This window comes from Zootoca vivipara, chromosome 3 (assembly GCF_965207765.1).
Source record: "Zootoca vivipara chromosome 3, rZooViv2.hap1.1, whole genome shotgun sequence".
Taxonomy (NCBI): domain Eukaryota; kingdom Metazoa; phylum Chordata; class Lepidosauria; order Squamata; family Lacertidae; genus Zootoca; species Zootoca vivipara.
This window is the reverse complement of record NC_142586.1, coordinates 72,912,382-72,935,319: the sequence shown is the minus strand read 5'-3', so window position 1 is coordinate 72,935,319 and position 22,938 is coordinate 72,912,382. Positions and strand designations below refer to the sequence as shown.

Sequence of the window (22,938 nt, the reverse complement as noted above, 5' to 3'; positions counted from 1 at the left end):
CTGCAAGCCTATTTTGCATGTGTTTTCAAGACACCCGTTGCTGCGCCAGCTGTGTCTGCGGAACAAGTGTGGCACCGCAGTACCATTTTGCCTTAAATCTTGAATTATACCATTAGACATGAATGACTGAACAACAATCTTTCTGTTAAATACAAACCACAGTAAAATATCCCCTCCAGAAATTCATTCTAATGAGAAAGTCAAATGGCAGAGTCCCATGCCAAATTCTTCTTCCCTCTTGAAATTTGTAATACTGTTCAGTGGGCTGGCTACTCTTGTTTATGCATTTGGGGAGATCCCAGGAGCCCAAAGACGTCTATTCATCCAATAAAACAACATGCAATTTTGTGCAGCAATTCATCCAGAAGATCTTAATTCATTACAAAGGCATGTCAGGAACGCCAATGCCAGAAAGAACCTTGTGAAGCAAACCAATCTCTCACTGATTTTCAGATCCTAGCTTCTCAAGCAGATATTGAAGGTGACTTATGTAAATATGACATGTATCTTAATATGTGATTGTATTATTTATATTATATCTGGTTTTATTTATATTTTGAAATGTTGCGGTCAGCTTGTTTTTTAACATCAGATTTTATCAGTATTTAAATGTGTATTTTATGTAAACATCTTAGAAGCTTTGATGATTAAGCAATATGCAACTCCTGTTAAATAAATAAATAAATAAATAAATAGAACATGGGTAATATTGTCACTTTCAAGAAACTGATAATGGCAAGTTCGTCACTGTCAACCGGCAGAAGAAACTGACACATACTTGTCCTTGCCCAAGAACAGCAAATGGTGACAAAAACACTGTCCCTTGGGCGTGCTTAAAACAAGGAACAAGAAGCAAAGTCTCTGAAACAGATAGGTTTGCATCCTAAAGACTAGAAATAACATGAATCACAAAATAGAGCATATCTAAAAAGAAGTAAAGACCATTACTACTAGCTATTGGGATGGGGTAGGAAATCCTTGAGGTAACATCAAACAAGTACTGAAGTTATGGGGAGAGGCAGCCCAGGAGAACAATTAACTTTTGTGATGGCCACCTTAGCTACCATTTTGAGAAGGCTACAGGGGCCCATGAATTGGCTAAAACTGGGCAAAGTTAAGAGAAGTGCTATCTGTGGGTGTCATTAAAGGCACTCTACTTCCCTCCCCTCCCCCGAAATCTCAGCACTTCATCTACCACAGCACAGATGTTCATGGTCCTCAACTATAATGAGTTGTTTAATCATTTATTCTTTTAAATGCTTATATCCTGGCTTCCAACATAAAATGTCCCCAACTATGAAAACGTTGTAACAATTACCAACCATTTAGCTATTACAATGAGTTCTCCAAAAGGATCCAACAAACAAAATTGCACTATTAATTTATGCTTGCTATTTACACCATTTCTATACTGCTTAACATATTTAAAAAATACCTCTAAGTGGTATACAGAAAACTGAAGCAACAACAGACAACTTAATATTACAAAAATGCAGTTACTTATATATAAATCAATATAAATGCATTTTCGCTTCTGACACACCCTCCCTCTCAATCTCCAGGTTCTCACCCAGGGTCTATGAAAACTGTCAGCTCACCTGCAAAAGCTTCACACCAAGAAGAGTTCCTGGAAGCAGTGGACATTACCCTAGTCTCTCACTCGAGACTTGCTTTCTACAGGCCCAATGTGGAGGCCCACAGCTGTGTCCCATTCAGCTGCACTTTCCACACTCAGTTCCAGATACAGCAGGTGTGTTGAATTTCCCAGCGGGTTCAAAGGATGGGAAAGTTTCCCCCCCTCCACTCACAGCTGTTTCTTCACCCTTCTCTTCCTCCAGCTGTTTTTTTTTTAAAAAAACTCACAGTAAAATAAATCTGCAGTGCAATCAGCATCTACCCACCAACCAGTATTGCGGGTGAATTAAAATGCAAACCACAAGCAATAATGAATAATTTTCAAGTGGCATTTTGCAAAAGAGCTTTTGCAAAGTTGCTACCTCTGTATAAGCGCACAAAGAGTGTGTCACTGGCCACTTTCTGCTATTAACGTCACCAGTTTTATTTCCTATACAAGCAATGACTTCTGCTGGGTGAGATTTAAACAAACATGGATTGCCCTAGTTACAGGTAGGTAGCCATGTTGGTCTGAGTCGAAGCAAAATAAAAAAAATTCCTTCAGTAGCACCTTAAAGACCAACTAAGTTTATATTTTGGTATGAGCTTTCGTGTGCATGCACACTTCTTCAGATTGCCCTAGTTACAGGTAGGTAGCCGTGTTGGTCTGAGTCGAAGCAAAATAAAAAAATTCCTTCAGTAGCACCTTAAAGACCAACTAAGTTTATATTTTCGTATGAGCTTTCGTGTGCATGCACACTTCTTCAGATTGCCCTGTATTTCTTAAACCACATCTGAATATAGAAAGAATTGGCTACATAGCTGTATGTGAAATGCAGTAGTAATGATCCCACATTTGGAAGTTTGGAGATGCAAGTGCAGAGCTTTCCATGCCACATGTATGTTAGCCCTGAAATGAACCAGGGGACAAGTTATGCCAATGGTTTTGTGCTCTTCAAAATGCAATTCTTACTCATTCTCTTGGAAAGCACTTGGAAAGTATGTTTTAAAAATGCAGGTAATATTTTTTGTTTAAATCCAGACAAAGGATTTTTAAAATGGCAGGTAGTAGTGCACACTAACAGGAAAATTCCATTTTCCAAGCGTTGTTTTTAAAGTTAGGGTTTTTTTAAGCACCAGCACAACAACAAGGTGGTTTAAAAGAAGCCTACAACGGAACAGTGCAGTCAGTGTCATTTCACATGAAAACAAAATGGCAGCAGCCGATTGGAAGAAATAATGGCTGCTAACAAACATGAAAAAAAGTTTGTTTTTAAAAAGGGCCTTCAAAATGGCAGTTTTCACATGAATAACAAACATTCATGTGACATTGCAGCACAGCACTAAAGTATATACATAATCAGTTTATCCTACAGACTGAGAGAGTGGATTGGTAGAAGTCAAAAGATACCTATACTGACTTCTATGATATAACATTACCTGGGATAAGATGAGTAATGTTGCAACACTGTAATGCTGATATTTTTCATGTCTTAGACATCCCTTGTCTCATGGGTTTTTTTTCCTAGACATGGTAAATTCTAATTTTTACTAATTGTGTGGTTGGGGGCTCTCACTATCGTATACTATTGACATTTTGCTATGTGGTTGTTTAAATGAAAAACCTGCCCAAACCAAAGAAACATGGTTGTGTAAATCAGCACTTATGACAGCAAATGATCTGTTGCTCGGGGTTAAGTAAGAAATGTTGACAAAAATATAAAAGCAGCCGCCACTATTTTCTCTGCTCCCAATGGTGTGACTATAGCTATTGATGGCTCACTCTCTTATTTCCTCATACGGTGCTGACTCGAAATGCGACAAACTGACTTGCATGCTACCGTAAGCATTTCATGGCCTTTCAGCCCCACTAAACAAATTTGTTTTCTTAAATATAGCATTTCTTGCCAACTGGGGACAACCCTTTATGCATCTGAAGCCGGATCTAGTTCAAGTGTGCATGCACACGAAAGCTCATACCTATGACAAGCTTAGTTGGTCTCTAAGGTGCTACTGGAAGGATTTTTTTAAATTTTGTTTTCACAATAAATGGGTTACTCTTCAACATGACCCCAAACTCCTTGTTTTTTTCTAGGATTCTAATGCAGCTACACTTCTGAAAGAAGTGATAATGAGAGTTAAAACCTGCTAATTATATGCATACTTCCCAAACACATATGTAACTTGTTTTTATAGGACCGGAGTTCACAAATGTTGTTAGGCAAAAGCTGTTTTTCAAACCCGTCCACAAACATACAATAAGCAGCTGATTTTTTTTAATAGAATACTCTAAACATAAGAATTCTGAATATAGCTTTAACAGGTGCCCTATTATCCAAATAATGTGGTAGTCCCTATAGGCTGAAGTTGCTTGAATATGAAAAGTTTAAAGTGGACCCAATTTATAGTATGAGGAATTTTTTTAGTAAGATTGTAAAGTGTACTTCACATAGTACTTCACAATCTACCGGCACAACAAAGCAAATTAATTTAAATGGAAGACAGAACTGGTTACACTTCTGATTGTTTACAAATTCAACCTAGATTGTTCCATGAGTGAATTTGTGTCATTCCTTCTTGACACACTTCTCTGTCACCACTGCCAGAGATAGGTTTACGGTTTCCCCTTATCATGGGGGATAAAATGCTTGAGCTGCTAGGTAACCTTTCTGTCAGAAGGAGGAAGTTAATAGTATTTTGGTTTAAAGAGATAATGAAAGAAGCAATCCTATTACATGTTTTTTGAAAAGGAGAATCTCCCTCAAAATTGTAATGGACAGTTTTAGGGCCAGCAGAAAATCATTTATTTGAATTATATACCACAGAAGCTCTCTTACAGTAATATCGAGGAGCTGAGCAAACGCAGGAAAGAAAGGAAATTGAGAATGGAAAATGAAACCCTGCCCTCAACATTTTGTCAAGGACAGCCCATGAATGCAGGAGATAAAAGCCACTTGTTATAGGAAGCATCTACACACATTAGAAATACTCTTCTGTTTCTTTTGCACAACAGATACACACCTGCAACACCCCCCTCCCCACAATCTATTGGAAAGAACTGCTGCTTATGTACATACAGTATATTAATTCAGCCTAGCATACATCACAAGGCATTCATTCATACATTCATTCTACCGTATTTATTAGCCATCCTTCACCAATATCTTCTGAAGAATCACAAATTTAGCCTGAAAAAAATCATCTATATACACCGTATGTCAATTACAAATTAACCTCTTAATTTGCTCAGAATATGCTACAGAAGATTTGAGGGTTACTTTGATCCATGAACAGTTCTATTTTTCCCTTTTCCTATTTCGGTAGAATGAAAATACTGTATTTTCCCAAGATATATCATTTAACTGTGTGCTGAATATTGTATTTTTCATTGAATTAACTGCTTAGAAATATTGAGGAATGCACATCCATCCCAAGAGCACGGCACCATTGGACAGATCTGAATGAAATTGCAATATATTTTGATGTCCTTGTAGGTATAAAGAAGGATGAGAGAGGAATTGCAAAGCACCTCATACAGTGAAAATGTGTGTGTGTGTGTGTGTGTGTGTGTGTGTGTGTGTGTGTGTAAATGTTTTACATTTACTCCTAGACACATAGATGTTAATGTGTTTTAACCTCTTGTACTGTTTTGATTATCTTTAAATGTTTTTAATTGTTTTCACTGGTAATTTTAATATTTCTTGTAAGGTTTTATTTCTATCAACCAATATACACATTTTGTTAAAGAACAATAAAGTGAAAATTCGCTTTAAAAAAACTGTTTCATAGAAGTACTGTGATATTTACAAAGTCCTCATGAACCAAACGATTTACCATGAAAAATTACCCTTATTAAGCAAGGCCCAAGGTTCAAAGGAGCTTACTCCCAAGTATGTGTGCACAGGATTGCATCCTTGAGATTCCCTCAATAAATTTCTCTAGAAAAAAAGTTCCATTGCTTTCAATGGGACTTTCTTTTAAATCAGCCTGTTTACACTATAGATGTGTACCTTGAACCTTTGTAAAGAATTGAGAGTTATAAACATTTCTAAGAATTGACTGGCTGCTTTAAGTAATGTAGTTAAAATTGCTGGTTGCCATCTGGGTTTGTTCCAGTTAGCCTTTGAAAAAGTGAGTGAAATATGAAAGCCAGTCAGAAAACTCTGATGGGAAACTGTAGTCAAACTTTCAATTCTGCTGTTATCTTACCACACATTTTCCAATCACAATTAGGAAAGATGTTTACTTGAAGACCAAGGCCAAGCTCCAAAGAATCATTTAATTAGCTATCTGAAATGGCAGCTCTCACCTGCATAATAGTGAACTGCTTTTGAAATTCTGGAGCAATTTTTAAAAATATGTTGCTATATATGTCATGAAGGCCCATTGTTCAAAGGGGTGAAAACCCAAAACTTCCACTATATTGGCACAAACCCCTTGGCATGAGCGTAGCAGTTTAAATGCTGATAACTTTCCAAAAAGGAAGACCTGATTATTACTGGCAGAAAATTACTTCACGGTTAAATGGAAAAAACATACACATACCGTTCTGATGGTAGAATTATATTCATTTAGCAATAGATTTAATACATGATCATGTGCTATGTTTAATGATCAACCTCACACCAGACATTGCACACACAAATATATGGCTGAATCCAGACTTTTCATGTGTGGAGCTCCACTTAGCTGGCTGCAAGGGGTGGGGGTAGATGAGGTGATTTTTGCACACTTCCTCTTCCTCAGCAGCCCCATGAAAAGTTGCTCCAGAACAGTCTGAGAGAGATCAAGGGTGGCTGCAGAGGTAAGGGGTGATTAAAATAAATCAACTTTCAACAAGAGTTTCTACTGGACTGGAGTCCCTTCCACAAATGGAAGGTGTCATTCCATTTCTGAAAAATAAAATCTGCATCCAGTTCTCAGAGCAAGCTTTAACTCAGTGGTTAATATGGCTAAATCTCCAAGAAGCCATTCAGAAACGTAACTTATATTTAAGAAGGAATTCCAAAGCACTTCATAAATCTTTAACAGAGGAACATTTTTTAACCATTTTCTTCTACCATTACAGAAGAATAGTTATGCAAAAATTTCTTGCTTGGTAGCAATTTGTACCCAATTAAATTGGCAGCTATAACTTGTATATCTACACACACTCTGTCCCAAAGGATCATATATATAAAACACAAGTTAAGCCTGCTAGGATTTAATCTGTGTTGATTTGATGCTCCTTATGGGGCTTACTCTGCTATTTTGCTTAATTATTTTTCTCCTCTGCTCATCTGCAATATTGAATGGCAGTAATAATGAACTCAAATCATTGTACAAACCCCAATAGTAACCATTCATCGTTTGCTAATAGGACATTATATTTGCATTAGAATATTCTGTTCAAAGCACAGTGTGTAAATTAGTTCAAAGGGTTACAGCCACAAATCTGAAACTAGAACATCAGGTCAATTAGCAGCTAAGCCAAAAGAGTTGAAAAGAAAAGAGGAGACTGTATAGTGATTAAAATTCAAATGGTGTGTTCTCAGAGCCAAACTAGACTTACAGGCAATGATGTGTATGTTAAACTATGGATCTGCCACAATCTCATAGAAAGAGGGCAGGTAGAGATATATTTTAATAGCTGGGTTTGTAAGTGAGGTGTACAGAACTCTTCCCTCAACCAACAGCTTAGCTGTGTGCCAGTTGATGTATTGGTTAGAGTGCTGGAATACCAAAACAAGGCAATAATTTTGCAGTTCAACTGCCTTCCCTTGGTTTGAGGGAAAGAAAAATAGGGCTGGGTATCACTGACACGCTGAAGACACCATGATCTAAATTTCCAGTTTACTTCCCGCAGTGGTTTTATCTAGATGTTAAACAGTATGGGGGATAACACAGAATCCTGCAGGAGTTAAGCAAAGGTCCCCCAATATCACCTTCTAGAAATGACTGTCCAGCTACAGACAGAACCACTTGAAAAGTGGTGCTACTGCTGTCCACCTGAGCCTCTCCAGGTACATATTATGGTCAATGACACTGAAAACCACTGAGTGACCCAGGAGAATCAACAAGGTGACACCCCTCCTTTCTATTCTAGCAAAGGATAAGTTTCAGTACAAAACCAATGTTAAGCTCCAATGGACATAGAAAACAAGAAATTTAAGAGGTGTAGCTGCTATATAGAACTAGGAAAAATTCCAAAGCTTCAGGGAGGAACTGCTATAACCTATTACATTTTCTTTTTTCTTTCATACCTCCTTTTCCTCCCCTGCCACTTTCCCCCTCCCACAAACCTCCACTATTACCTTTCTCTCCTGTCTTCTCCATACCTTATTATACAATATAGAACAGGGGTCAGCAACCTTTTTCAGCCATGGGCCGATCCACCATCCCTCAGACCATGTGGTTGGCCGGACTATTTTTTTTGGGGGGGGGGGAGATGAATGAATTCCTATGCCCCACGAATAACCCAGAGATGCATTTTAAATAAAAGCACACATTCTACTCATGTAAAAACACCAGGCAGGCCCCACAAATAACCCAGAGATGCATTTTAAATAAAAGGACACATTCTACTCATGTAAAAACACGCTGTTCCTGGACCGTCCGCGGGCCAGATTGAGAAGGCCCCCGGGCCTTAGGTTGCCTACCCCTGGTATAGAACATAGAAAATGAAATCCTGCAATAATTACTTTTAAAGGCAATCACTATTATATGCAACCAATGTGTCCTAAAATGACATTGAGAACACTGTTGCACTCCCCTGGGCCTCTATAATGTGTTGTTCAACTTACTTCACATCCTGTCTTTACCCTTCCCTATCCCTAAAACATCAGTGGCTACTTCCACTGGTGGTTTTCAGTAGCAGCTCTGCATACCTAGTAATGTGTAGACTAGTTCTTATTAGAATTTTATGAAGCAGGTTTACGTCTGCTGCTTGACTTTATGTTGAACCAATTGCACTAATCCTCCTGAGAGAAAAGCATTACAGTAATACATGTTACATACTTTGGTTTTAACCTGACTCATGTATACAGCTATTTTCTGTGTTTGCTTTAATGATGGAGGAAAAGTAATGGTACAATTCTTTTCAAGTACAGGTTACATTAGCATTTGAGTAGTTGGGACCCAGGTGGCGCTGTGGTTAAACCACTGAGCCTAGGGCTTGCTGATCAGAAGGTTGGCGGTTCGAATCCCTGTGACGGGGTGAGCTCCCGTTGCTTGGTCCCAGCTCTTGCCAACCTAGCAGTTCGAAAGCGCGTCAAAGTGCAAGTAGATAAATAGGAACCGCTATAGCGGAAAGGTAAACGGCGTTTCCATGTGCTGCTCTGGTTTGCCAGAAGTGGCTTTGTCATGCTGGCCACATGACCTGGAAGCTATACGCCGGCTCCCTTGGCCAATAATGCGAGATGAGCGAGCAACCCCAGAGTCGGTCACGACTGGACCTAATGGTCAGGGGTACATTTACCTAGTCAAAAAATGAAATCAAAGACAGAGAAAGAAAGAAAGAAAGAAAGAAAGAAAGAAAGAAAGAAAGAAAGAAAGAAAGAAAGAAAGAAAAGAAAGAAAGAAAGAAAGACAACCTAGCTGAATTGAGGAAAGCTCTGTTGTACCTTTAATGAATAGGTTAATGAATAAGCCCTAACAGTGTTTCACTGTGAACTAATAGCATAAATGTGTTTTATGTAGCTTACATTGATAGCTTTTACAAATGAGTCAGGAGCAAAATCAGCCTTGGCTAATGTCTTGATGACTTTTCTAAATCAGCTGATTGTTCTAACAGGAACACTGAAAGAACAAAAATCTACAAATTGTTATTAAACATGCTTTCCTGTAATTTGAAAATTAAATCGGAATAATTTGCTGCTGTTGTTTTTTAAATGGTTTGAATCAAACATATGCATTAATGCACCCACACTTCAAACATTTCAAATAATTTAAAGAAGCAACAGCTCATGAAAAACTGCAGTGCAGACAACTACAAAGGAGACAGGTGTTGAATGACCATCTCAGATCAAGAGGCCATTGCAGTCCTCTCGGTTCTTCCAGCTTTTCGGGAAAGATGTGCAAAAGGAACATTTAGGACCTTCCCTTTGCACTAATAAAGCTTTCCAAGGGGAGGCTTCAATTAGTGTAAATGGACAGGTAGTTGGTCTATTGAGCAAATAATACGTAGATGGGGTGTATAATCCCCAATTAAAGGCACTGGGAGTCATGCCCTTTCGTCTTCAGGTCTCCATGTTTCTCACTTTCAGTCTGACTGGGAAAAGTAACACAGAAATTCTCTTCATTCTTCTTGTGGCTCTACTAAGCATGCTGTCCATGCTGTTATGCAAGCTAATCTTGTTACATGGAATAATGCAGCAAATTGTAGTATCACAAGTAATTTGCCATTCACCTGGATCCCAGAAGCAGCAGCAAGTGCCTTCCAAGGCAAGCAGCAAAATATGCTTGCACCTGCTTTTAACAACACTCTGGGGAGCTGCTGCCAGTTGCTGAAGATGGTGCCCTAACTCCATGTTTCAACAACTCTTAAACAATTGAGGGCAGTGAGACAAGATATATATTTGAACATCATAATTCTTCCTCAGAAGCCTTGTTCTTCTGTATCAGCCTTCCCCAACCTGCTACCATCCAAATGTTTTAAATTACAACTCCCATCAGTCAAGACAGAATGGCCAATGGTTGAAGTCCAAAACATCTGGAAGGCACCAGGGTGAGAAAAGCTGTTCTTTTTGTTTAAATATTGCAGCTTTAATCGTGCTTGCAATTTATATAGGGCAGGCATTCGTGCTTGCAATTTATATAGGGCAGGCATTCGACTACTGGGACTAACTCCTGGCCTATCCTTCAGCCCTTTTTAAAAACTGGTGTTATGTTGATTACCTTGCATCCTGTAGGTGCTCATCTACATATATATAAAAATGTAGGCATTGCGCACGCGGATTAAACAGCCTTTCTCCATAACCGCTGAACCGAATTGAAACAAATTTCAATCCCCCCCAGTGAGGGATCTGGCGTAAAAAAATTTCCAAAAAAGCACACCTTTCATACCTAAAATAATGATTAAACACACAAAAAAGTGGCGCCCAAATTAGACATCACCAGACTCCAGCAGCATCCAACAGAAAGGCAGATCACATGCTGTCACCAGCAGAATCTCTGAAGGGTGGCGCCAAATAATGACATCATCAATCGAGCAACTGATACCACCAAGGCAACCCACAGAGTCAGGCCAGGGCCAAGGAATGGAGATACAGGGCGGAGGCCTCGGCTCGCATTCAAATACTAGCCCAAGCCAAGGCCGACAGACTAGGCCTCACCTCCCGGCGGCTGCATTAATAAACGCCTGGCAGCATTAGGCAGTCATTCATCATTTCCCCTAACACACACTTGGGGGCACGGCGAGGGGTTTTTGCTTTTTAAATTAGCGGGCGTTGTGTCACATGCAAGGCTTCAACGGCCATTTTAAGTAAGGGCAGTCGTGCCCCTTTTAACCTAGGCTTTATACTTTCTCATGTTCTTATTTAAAAAAATAATAATCTAAATATATAAAAATGTTCACGATGTGTGTGCATGGGCCAATGTATAGAGATACAGGGAGGAGGGGACAACACTCCCCGGGGACAACAGAGGGCTCAGACAAAAGTAAATACTGGGAAATAGAACCCAGAAACTGACAGTTCCTTCTCCAAGGGTGGGGGCCAATGTAGGAAGATACCGGGGGGAGAGGCCAACACTTCCCAGGGACAACAGAGGGCTCAGACAAAAGTGCATGCTGGGAAGAAGCTGACAGTTCCTTTTCCAAGGGTGGGGGCCAAGGTATAGAGATACAGGGGGGAGGAGCCAACACTTCCTGAGGACAACAGAGTATCCTACAGTATCCTACCAAAACACAGGGATGAGCCGAGGGGGTGGAGGGAGGAGGGGCGGGATACGTCATGGATCGGGACAGGGTGGGGGGAATCACAGGGATGACCCAAAGCAACGCGTGGCCGGGCCAGCTAGTTCTGTATAATTTTGCCGCAACAAATGTCATTATGACATCAGTTAAAAGGACTGCTGTTATTCCCAATGACCTGAAGTAAAATTACATAAATAATCCCAGAGCCAGTTCACAAAGAGGAACAGTATGTATTGCATTAACATGCCATGGATTGATTCTTGCAGTAATTGCCATGATCACAGCTGCATGTTTTGGAGCACTGGAAGAAGAGCATATCACTGAAATGAACAGAATAAAGCAGCCTGGAGAGGGGTTGAATTGAGAACAATAGACTGGCCTTATCATCAAGTGAGAGTGGAAAGGGTGGAGAGGACATAAGAGGAATTGGACTACTTATTCATGGATAACCAAAGCGAAGAAAAATTGCCATCCGAGACATCCCATTTCTGAAACATTTCTGCAACGTTCACTTACCAACCACTAAAGTTAGTTACCATGTAACTTTTCCATATCAGTTTACCTTCAAATGATCATATGGTACCACCCTTGAATACTTAGAACAGGCATCCCCAAACTTCAGCCCTCCAGATGTTTTGGACTACCCATCTTCCCCAACCACTGGTCCTGTTAGCTAGGGATCATGGGAGTTGTAGGCCAAAACATCTGGAGGGCCACAGTTTGGGGATGCCTGATGTAGAATCATAGAGTTGGAAGGGACTCTGAATGTCATCTAGTCCAACCCCCTGCAATGCAGGAATATGCAGCTGCCTCATACAGTGTTCATATTAAGTTCTTCAGCACTCAGATCAGAAAGAACGGGGAAGGAGAAGCAGCACACTTTGGGTACTTCAGTTTAGTATCACTGCCAATTAACATACATTAAATAAAAATGGAAATTCATGTTAAAAGGAGCTAGATGTGCATATAAGCACAGGACTGCCTCATTTAGAGCACTATATTCAAAGTTAGTGTCATAATAAATAATGTTTTGCTGTGCATAGCATCATTATTTAGCCCTTAAGGAATTGAATCTTTATTGTAGATATCCTCAGGTAATTTAACTGTTGCTTGAAATATTAGGGGGGAAATCAAATAAAATATCCACTGTACATTGCTTAAACTACAGAAGGATGACACAAACGAAAACTGAATAATAATAATAATAATAATAATAATAATAATAATAATAATAATAGCAGCATAAAGAGGAAGGTTTGAATTCCTTTTCAAAATGCAATTTTGTCATTTTATAGTACACATTTCTCGTTTATTGACAGTAACAGTAAAAACTGTTTTCCATCAGAGGAAACTCAAAAGATACTGCTAATGAAATGAGCCGTAATTTTTACACTTATCTTCAATACCGAAACAAAGCAAGGAGATCTAAGGCACTGTTATGGAAATATTACATAATAGCTACACATCAGGAGTCAAGAACTAACAGACCTGCACCAAATCCAACCCCCTTCCACAACTTCCAACCAACAGATAAAAGACAGGAATAGATTGGTGATGTCTGTGACAGGACTTTGTAACTTTTTGTTTTGGGGTTTAGGGTTTCTTGCTTCACATTCAGTACACCAAACTTGTGGGGCTTGAATCCATGCATTAGCTACAGACTACCCACTTGTGATGTGTAACAGTCTCTTTCCTAACTTTGCCATCACAGGAAAAATGAGACACATCCCTGGAAAAGTGCAGTCAATACAGATGCTGAAGAGAGGTTTCTAGAAGCACAGGCATGGCCTTCCATTGTTTGTTTGTTTGTTTGTTTGTTTGTTTGTTTGTTTGTTTGTGTCAGGACAAGTCTTTGTGATCAAGGTCATCTGATGGCTTTGCCTTTTGTATGCTTTCTTGACAAGTGATTCAGAACTCTCCAGGAAGGCAAAGGGCATAGTTCACTGGAAAATCATCCAGTACGCATTCCTATGAAAGTATGAAAGATTCTACATTTAAATGAGGCTCACTCAATAAAAGATAGCAAAAGCAATATACATATTTTTGTTGTAGGTGTCTGAATAAATAATCTCATCCAATGGGTAAAGAAAGCCACTAGAATACTTCTACTCATAAGTCAGATACATTTTCTGTTGAAGAAAGGAGAGACTTCAATAAGCAGGAGGAGGAATTTTGAAAGAGGGGTGGTTTCACAGCTTGCATTATAGCTCTCTGTTGAATTTCTGGGTGGTTTGAAGCTCATGTGAAGTTCTAATCCCCACAATGGGAATAATTAAAATATCTGCTTCTTTTCTTGTTCCCGTTGACTGAAGATAACATCACAAATATATATACAAGAACTAAGGCAATTTAAAACAACAAATTAAAAGTGACCATAAAAGATTAAACGTGTTGGGTGTAGAATGCTGAAACTTCTGCAAAGAGTAAAAGAAAATTCATTGCAGGGATTTTTATTTTCTTTCAGAAAATATGAATTTGTCAATGATTGGGACGAAAGTCTGTAAAGGACTAGGAAGATATGCTAACATAATGACCAGAAATCATTATTACATATTAATTTATATTAAATATTTATTCTACCCCAACCCTGCATCTTGTTGCATGAACAGGGAGGGAAACATGTTTTCTTCCTGATAACAACCCTTTTCTACTTCTCCATATGTTAATAAAGGGAACTTGCTGCTATTGGGAAAAATCAAAGAGGGAGAGAACTGTATTTGCCCTTAAAGAATTTTCCTGGTTACAATCTCTTACTTGCCCTGTCTATTGGGCTGGGCCAGTCTTGATCATATCATGGTAACTTCTGTCAACAGAGAGCATAACCTCTTTCACATAGGTCACATACGAAGCTGCTATATTTTGAGTCAGACCATTAGTCTTCCTGGCTCAGTACTTTTTGCAGCATTTCTCCAAGATTTCAGACAGAGTTCCCTCCTGAGCTTATTTGGAGAAGCCAGCGAATGATCCTGGGACCTTTTGCATGCAAAGTCTATCCTCTCCTCCTGAGCACACTGCCCTTCCCCTATCAGTGGGAGCAATTGCTTTGCCATATAAACAACCAGCAAGTGATGAGCTTCATAATGAAACATAGCTCTCATTCTGTATATGACAACAAATGCATCAAATTGGATACTGTGGAGGCAGACCTGTCTCTAAACAGAATATTTAAAAAAAATCCATGCTTTACCAAGGAGGAAGGGAGACAGGGACACTGAAATTGCCCGTGCAGCACATAACCTAACCGGATGAATCATTGAGCAACAAAGAAAAATTGCTAACAGAACTGTAGTGGAGACATAGAAATGCTGAGCGTAGCATCCACAGGAGATAGTATAATCCATATGAGAGAGAAGGACAGGGCAAGAGCAGATCACTGGAAAGTCACCAAAAGTCAGAGGTGAGCTGATATGGTGTGCATTCCAACAAGTCATTTTATTCTACAAAAAGGCTTTTCATAAAATATTTTCCATTTCTTGTTTTTTAGGCACAATCATAATTTTTCTTCCTGCTTATCTCCCGTAATCTCAGATCTAATGGTTTGTAAGTCTTTTGCTACCCCTATGAGACAAATAACACCTTTGTGGGAATGAAATTCAATCCTGGTGTTTTCATATTCAAGTTGTGTTGCATTCGGAATAACCAGACAAGAATTCATTCTAAGTCACCGACATATAAAACGGCTTTGCAAAATGTGCTGAATATAATGTTACCTGTTCGTCTTCCAAGGGTCGCCATCCATCAAACTTACTCCTGCAGTAGAGGCTGACTGAACAAAGCATTTAAAAAAACCACCATCATCAAATCTAAATGAAAACAACAGAATCCTGTAGAACCTTGAAGACTAACAAATTTAATCTTCTATCTACTAGGGTGCACTTCATCAGACACATGATGTGTTAGTTTGATTTACAGGTATATATTATACACTTCAGTATACAAAGCATTCTACAGTTCACCTTTACAACTGTCCTGTGGAATAGGCAAGACAGAATTATAATAGCTTGCCCAAGCCAAACAGCAGCTCAGACGAGATTTCAACCTGGGTTTCCTCTGTCCAGAACAAAACACTACGGCCAAAGTAAACTATTATATTGTTTACTTGCTATATTATGTGCACTTCCTAGATCTCAGGGGAGTGTATGACTGAAATAAGCAATAAATAAATAAATCCAAATTTAAAACTTACAGAGCATTCATAAATCTAAGAAGAAAGTAGTACAAACCAATATTCGGTAATGATGTTCTGGACATTTGCATGTCAGTCTGGATGCCCTACCAAGCTTTTTTAATGCCCCTACCAAGGGAGATTTGTAATAAATCTAAGAGAAAGGTAATTCTTCCTTTGGAGAACCTGAGCAAAGGTCCCCCCAAAACCTCTTGTCCTAGGAACTATCAAAAGGTATATCATGGATTTCTTCTGCTTGAGGGATCATCAGTGCCTCTGTGAACACAATTACCACTGGAGAAGGACCATCACAAAATGGTTGAGTATATGGTCATTACTAGTCACAAGGAAGCTCCCTAGTCTGTTTGGAATGTGCTTGATTCACACTAGTTAACTTTGGGTTCAAATTGATTTGGGCCACATAAACTTGATTTAGGCTCAACCAGAGAGCTCCCCTTTGCTGTAGCTCTCACCCTCTTTCCTCAAACTTACTCTGGCATGGGGCAGGGGGAATAACAAGGCCTCAAGACTAACAAGCAGTATATCTCAATGAGTGCTTCCCTCCAGCAACAGGAACACCCAGCCTGGACTTAAGGCTACTACAGCTGCAAGGCTTCCCACTTTTTTCACACAAGTTTCAGAAGAGAGTTTAGAGGCAGGGAGATCTGGTGTTGAGGAGTGTTATATGATATAGCATTGAGCTCAGTGCAAACTGAGCTTGAAGCTAAGCAGGGTTTGACCCTGATTTTTGTTTACTGTAAATATGGCACTTGCCATTACACCAATCTCCATGTTTATGTGAAAGTTTTCTGCATGCCTACCAACTGTAATGTTCACTGTTTGGGCCTAATCTCCCAAACTAGTTATGGTAGATCCCTTAAAGGTATAGTCTCATTTGCACTTACATCAACTACCATACTTCACTCTAAGCAAGTAAGCCAACAATCTGGAATCACTGCAGATGTGGTGAAGTGCTCTAAAGATCCTGCCTGTCAAGGTCAATAGGAGGAGTCAACCCAATTAAGGAATAGCCTCATCCTTTTTTGGCGAAGATGCTTGTGAATCATGACCAGACCAGAGGCCCTAAAACTGTGTCACAATTTTCTCCATATATTGTTTCTTGTGTTCTTTTCCTGCATTCTCGTCAAACAGTAATGGAAGTGTGACGCTGAGACTAATCTATACATCCAGGAATATCAAGACTTCTAAGAAAAATGAATTTAATTCTGTAGTAGACTGTTTACTGTAATTTCTTTCCATTAAAGGAATGCAGTACAGTACTTTGTCCAATGGCCTGGGGATATTATCCAAGCTGATTCTAATTGCATCTTTTTGTGGGGGTGCAGACATGTTCCAGATAACTGAACTGTGTATAATGGGAATTCTACTACATCAGCACTGACTGGATACTCAAAATACTTGGCCATCTGTCTGCCTTATTAAAGCTATTTCTGTATTCTTATCTATAGACTTTCATGCTTATAAACAGGGTTGTGAGCTAAAACAGTTCAATTATCATTTCTGTGAGTACACTTCAGTTTATATTCAGTTTATACTCCACATTGTGCCTGTCATACTTCCAAATCATTTGGCCATTTAACATACAGTTGCTTGCTGAGCCCAAAATTTTCATTACCCCCAAATATATGGAGAATTGTCATCTTCACAAGCATTTGTGTGAATTCATATTTGTACTGAAATCTATGCAGCATGTCACCTTAAAACAGCCACAGAAATATTTGAGACTTTTCTTACAGATTTATTCATGAAAAGCAAAAATAAGAGATGCATGGATGCAAATGCTAATCTAGCTTTTTGGACTCATTTTTTTTACTAGGTTTTAGTTTTTGCTGCAGCCCACCCACATTCTATATCAAGGGTTCTCACAACATAACAATGGCTTTTCATCCACTTCAACTTTCATGCACATCCAAATAGAATCTTTCTCTGTGTGTGCATGACTGGATCACCTGGCATATTTTTCTTGTCCTTAAAGCAGACATGGGAGGAGTCAATTTAGATTGGGGTTGTAGAATATAAAAAAATAACCCTATACTGATTACCCTTTATCCGTATACTGATTACCCAATCAAATAGTCTTCTTCTAGAGTGGCTATTTACAGAGGAGAATCATATAGACACAGTGTGAATAACAAATACCAAATTAATCATTAAAATTAAGTAATAAGTATCCAAAGAAATGGGGGTGCATTACTACTTTTAAGAAAACTAAATTGGAAAATCCAATCATAGATGTCTTGCAGAATATGCAGTTTAGATCAAGATCAAGATAATTAAAAATGCTTAAGGGACCACACTATTTTTTTTATTTGCCAGCTATCTGAATTTTAGGAACTGATTAAAAAATGTTGCTCCTCAAAACAGAAAAGGAGTTGGAGAAAATCATCCAGAAAACACCACTAGCCCAACCTATATCCAAGAGACCCAGTATTCAGTTGGATGGTGATTCTAACTTATTTATGCATCTTCCAAATTTAGAAAAGGGGCTATTGCTCAAGTGTCAAAAGGGCACAGCACCCTGTCTGTGTCAGTCAGTGTTAGCTGTTTGACAGCCAATGAATAACTGTTGCACTTTCACAGAGTATAAACTACATATATTCAATTCTGTGTGCAAAATTCAATTCTTTGTGTGCGTCAACAAACAGTCTAAGTCAATTAGGCAGAAGGTTTTTGTGGCAGGCTGTTTCACCTTTTCTATCTGCAAACAAGATTGAACACAAAATAACTCAATTTAAAACGCACACACATTGTAATCTCTAATTGCTTACTATTTTAGCAACCAAATCAAGAATATGTATACTGGAGTAATCATTTGCCACAAACAGCAATTCCTCCTGTTACTGCTGTATCACTCCTTTCTTGCATAAAAAAGTGAACTTGTACCAGTCTGAAAGGCAAGAGGGATTCCACCTAATCAAAAACTGGGAGTGGTTGTTTTTTTAAAATAACTACCTTGTTAAATTCCTTCTCATCTTTATTTTATAAGCCTTTCTTACTGTCCATATAAATACTTAAAAGGTACCATATAATGAGGGGTGAGCATTTAATGGTGGACAACTTGCTTTGCACATGTAAGCCTCACCCTACGGGATCAATCCACCAGCTCTCTTTTGTTTTTAAAAGGATCTCCAGCGGTATAGCTGTGAAAGGCCTCTGCCAAACACCCTGTAAAGTCAATCAGAATATACAGTACAAGATTGGATAGATCAGTGGCCCAACAAAATATAATGCAGCTCCTCCTATCCTAATAACCAGGAATCCTTGAGCTAAAAGTGTGAAAGAGGGCACATACCAGTTCCTGGCATGAGAATATGTGAATTCTGCAATTGGAATGAGTCAAGCATATTTACTTAATTTACAAGCTCTATTTTTCTAGTATTTCTAGTAATAATTGGCAAGTTGCATCAGAACCAATGGCACCAACTATAACCTAATTAATACAGAGTGTAATATAGTAAGATTCATTTTCTAACAGAACTTAAAAATTAAAATATTGTGCCTTTTTCAAAATCATTCTAGAGGTTCAGAGATAAAAATTTTAATGTGTATGACTTTAAACCTTGGTGCTCTGAATAATAAGCTAAATTCAATTCAAACTGCTTCATTTTCAGGACTTAGGTCTTGGCACTCCTTAAACTTCTTGCAATAAATATATGTCATGAACTCTTTCAAGAGGAGAAAGTTAATTATATTTGAAATTCCAGAGGTCTCTGCAAATAGTTTCACGGCTTTAATCTCATCTTTATTTGACAGGAAAGCAATAACAACATAGACTTTCTCCTAAGCACCTGAAAGCAGAAAGGAACAACCAATAAAGGACACATGACAGCACTATGAAAAGTCTTTGTATCTTTTCCATTAACTTTGCAGAGCTTTCCTAAATGACTAAAATGGTTTTGTAAAAGAAAACTCAAGAAAATCTGCTTTTTAGGGGTGCAAAGAGAAGCCAGACACAGTAGCAGAGATTATCAGCTAGAAAAGAAAGAGTACCTATTCAGCTTTGCGTAATATGATTACTGTTGGTGAACAAAGAAGAAAACTCCTTTGCATAGACAGGTGTTTTAAGAATGTGTCCATACTTCCCAAGGTTTTTTTTGACCTCATGATGGCCTTCACTTTTCCCAGCTCTACCAACCATCCAAATTCTCCCTTGCAGTCCACTAGACCTATAACTTGCTTCCAAAAAGTGTCTACACTGCCTCCCCCCTCCCTTCTCTACATTCTCTCCACAAAATCCACCTTTTCGGCGAAGACACATGGGTTGCCTTAAACCCATTAGTTCTCACCACCAAGCCAAACAAAACCTGTTTGCAAAACCTGTATTTGATTATTGTAGAAAAGGCATTCCTTGTTTTACTTGCAATCTCTGTCTGATCTGCATGTTCCTTCTGTGGGCTCAAATAGGCAGTTGTAATAGATGAGTTGTCCCTAAATCACAATCTTCTTCTATTAGGGAAGTCTTTTCTGCATCTTTTGAAAGCTAGCTATGAATAATATATTACTATACAGTGGTACCTCGGTTTATGAACACAATTGGTTCCGGAAGTCTGTTCATAAACTGAAGCGTTCATAAACTGAAGCGAACTTTTCCATTGAAAGTAATGGAAAGTGGATTAATCCGTTCCAGAGTACTTAAACTGAAGCGTTCATAAACTGAAGCGAACTTTCCCATTGAAAGTAATGGAAAGTGGATTAATCCGTTCCAGACGGGTCCGCGGAGTACTTAAACTGAAGCGTTCATAAACTGAAGCATGGGTGTAATTGGTTCCGGAAGTCTGTTCATAAACTGAAGCGTTCATAAACCGAAGCGAACTTTCCCATTGAAAGTAATGGAAAATGAATTAATCCGTTCCAGATGGGTCCACGGTGTTCATAAACTGAAAATTCATAAGCCGAGGTGTTCATAAACCGAGGTTCCACTGTATATCTTTGGTTGACAGATACGCCCGTTAGTTCCAGAGACTGGTCTTAAAGAGATTTTGAACTATTAAGCAATGAAATCTTAAGAATTGCTATTCTGCAACAGATCAAAGGGTCCATTTAGCCAGAAAAAAAGTCAGATTGCAGCAGAAAGCTCAGAAACTGGGTATGAGTGTGATAGCCATTTATTCCTACTTGCCCTCACAGCATGTGGCAATCAAAAGTACACTGTATATCGATCTATAATGAATTCATCTAACCTCTTTTTTATTTTATTTTTAAAAAACCATTGAGCCTTGTGCCTATCACCGTAGTTTGTGAACATGAAGCCAAAAAGCCAATTATGTAGTACAGAAAAAATACTCCCTTTTGAGGGGGACTAGAATCCAACTGCCCAGTTATTTCAATGTGATGAATCCAAGTTTCTCTTCCTTTTTCTCTCTTCATATAGTTTATAAACCTTTTTTCTGAGAAACATTTGTAAACATTGCTGTAGTCTGTGCTAAAGGCTTGAATGTGAAGGCCGCCGCCACTCACCGCTAAAAACACCCTAAAATAACCTTCGATTGCAGACTTACAACTGGGATGGAGGCGGCACTTTATTATTCATTTTAACAACACATTCCTGCACTCCATTCTCTATCAGCTGCAAAATAGCTCATGAGTCAAAGTCAACAAAGAATAAGATAAGAATCAGAGTGACCTTGGCTTGAAAGAAGGTACTATAATACATAACACTGGATCAATGACTGGGATTTGCAGAGCTCTGATACAAGTAAATCGATACGGTGAATTTGGAAATATATGAAAGAATAACCATACAACAAGGACTAATATGACACTTTTTTCATTACTAACAAACAAAATGAAGAGTCATACTATGGGGACAAATGGGTGCATAATTCAATACATTGCACCAAATAGGTGCTGAAACAATTTGTTGTCCAAGAGAACTGTATTGATTCTTACAGAAAATAATATTTCACACAACAAATATTTCATGCCATCATTCCACAGATCAGGAGAGAGCTTGACTCAGTTTGTGGAGGTTTTAGGCTACACATGCATGCTGTACAGCTGCCTCACGTCCAGAAAACAAACAACTAGCATAGGTTAAGTAAAACAAATCTAGATTAATCCCAAGAGCATTTGTTTCCTTTCATACTAATGCCTGGAACTGTTCAAATAAATTTTTTATTAATTTCACCTGTACTGAGAGGACAAAGTTTCCAAGATGTATTCATGCAGAATTCTGGATGACTGTAATCATTTCAATGCTTTCATTCTTCTCTATCTTCATAGCTGCCAAGTTTTCCCTTTTCTCGCGAGGAAGCCTATTCAGCATAAGGGAAAATCCCTGTAAAAAAGGGATAACTTGGCAGCTATGTCTATCTTATGTTCAGTTCTAATGCTATGAAGCAGCTTTGTAGAATAAACATAACATAAATGCATCAATAGTTTCTGATCAGAGTTTGAGTTTTTTGAGTTAGCATCCATCTGTCTTGGGAGACAATGGAGGAGTGAACCTTAGGGGGTGAGGTCAATCCATTGGACAGTTGCAGCTCCTGCTGTGGTTATGGAGATCAATGTGGGGGAGGCATGTTTTGTTGCAGCTGGGACAGATGAAGGCATACGAAGGCATGCTGCTGATGAACCATGGTGTTTCTTCTCTGTGCTCCTCCCAGCGGTCATTTCTCCTCTGGTCACTGCTTTGGATACACAACTTGACTGTCTGTGTATCACATATATTAGCATATGCCCAGTGTAAAAGAAAAAAATGAACCTTCAAGTCTTCTGAATGTGGACAAAAGCTGCCGAAGTGCAAAACGCAACGTGAAGTAGATAAAATATGATGTTGATCACATTTACTTTCAAGATATGTACAGTTGAGGTCTTCATTACTGTCTCCCCAGAAATCTTGGAATGACCACTGAGTTGTTGTTCAGCTTAACTTGTAAACACCACAAGCAAATGATTACACAAATGAACAAATGAAGCGACCGTATACTCAGTCAGATCACTGGCAATTATAGCCCAGAACTGAGCGACAGTAACTCTTAAGGGTCTCGGGCAGAAGCTTTTCCCAGTCTGGCCACATGAGATCCTTTTAACCAGAGCTGTTGCCGTTTTGCATTCAAAACATGAGCTATGTCCCTTCTCTGGAGTGCCTATGTAAACCACATCACCACTGAGTAAATAGTAATGTGTGCACAAATGCTAGAACTCCATCTCTGCATGTTGCCTGAGCAGCAGCAACCCAAGCACAACAGATGACAGGGTAAGTGCTAAGGGTAACACTTTTCCAGGAGTCATTACCAGCTGTTGC

The 22,938-nt window shown here is 38.8% G+C and overlaps 1 protein-coding gene and 1 long non-coding RNA gene across 3 annotated transcripts in view; one reads left to right on the top strand and one right to left on the bottom strand.

The window, feature by feature from the left end:
- The window catches only part of LOC132591910 (uncharacterized), a 94,043-nt gene extending 88,899 nt beyond the window's left edge, over positions 1–5,144 (top strand). Inside the window, exons 6-7 of one of the 2 annotated variants that reach the window (XR_015949069.1) lie at positions 1,563–1,750; positions 5,020–5,144. This is a non-coding gene — a long non-coding RNA (uncharacterized LOC132591910). Of the gene's footprint in view, positions 1–1,562; positions 1,751–3,512; positions 3,635–5,019 lie in introns of those variants that run through there. The other variant, XR_015949070.1, reaches the window with a different exon arrangement.
- Positions 1–22,938, bottom strand: part of DISC1 (DISC1 scaffold protein) — a 155,150-nt gene that overhangs the window by 51,882 nt on the left and 80,330 nt on the right.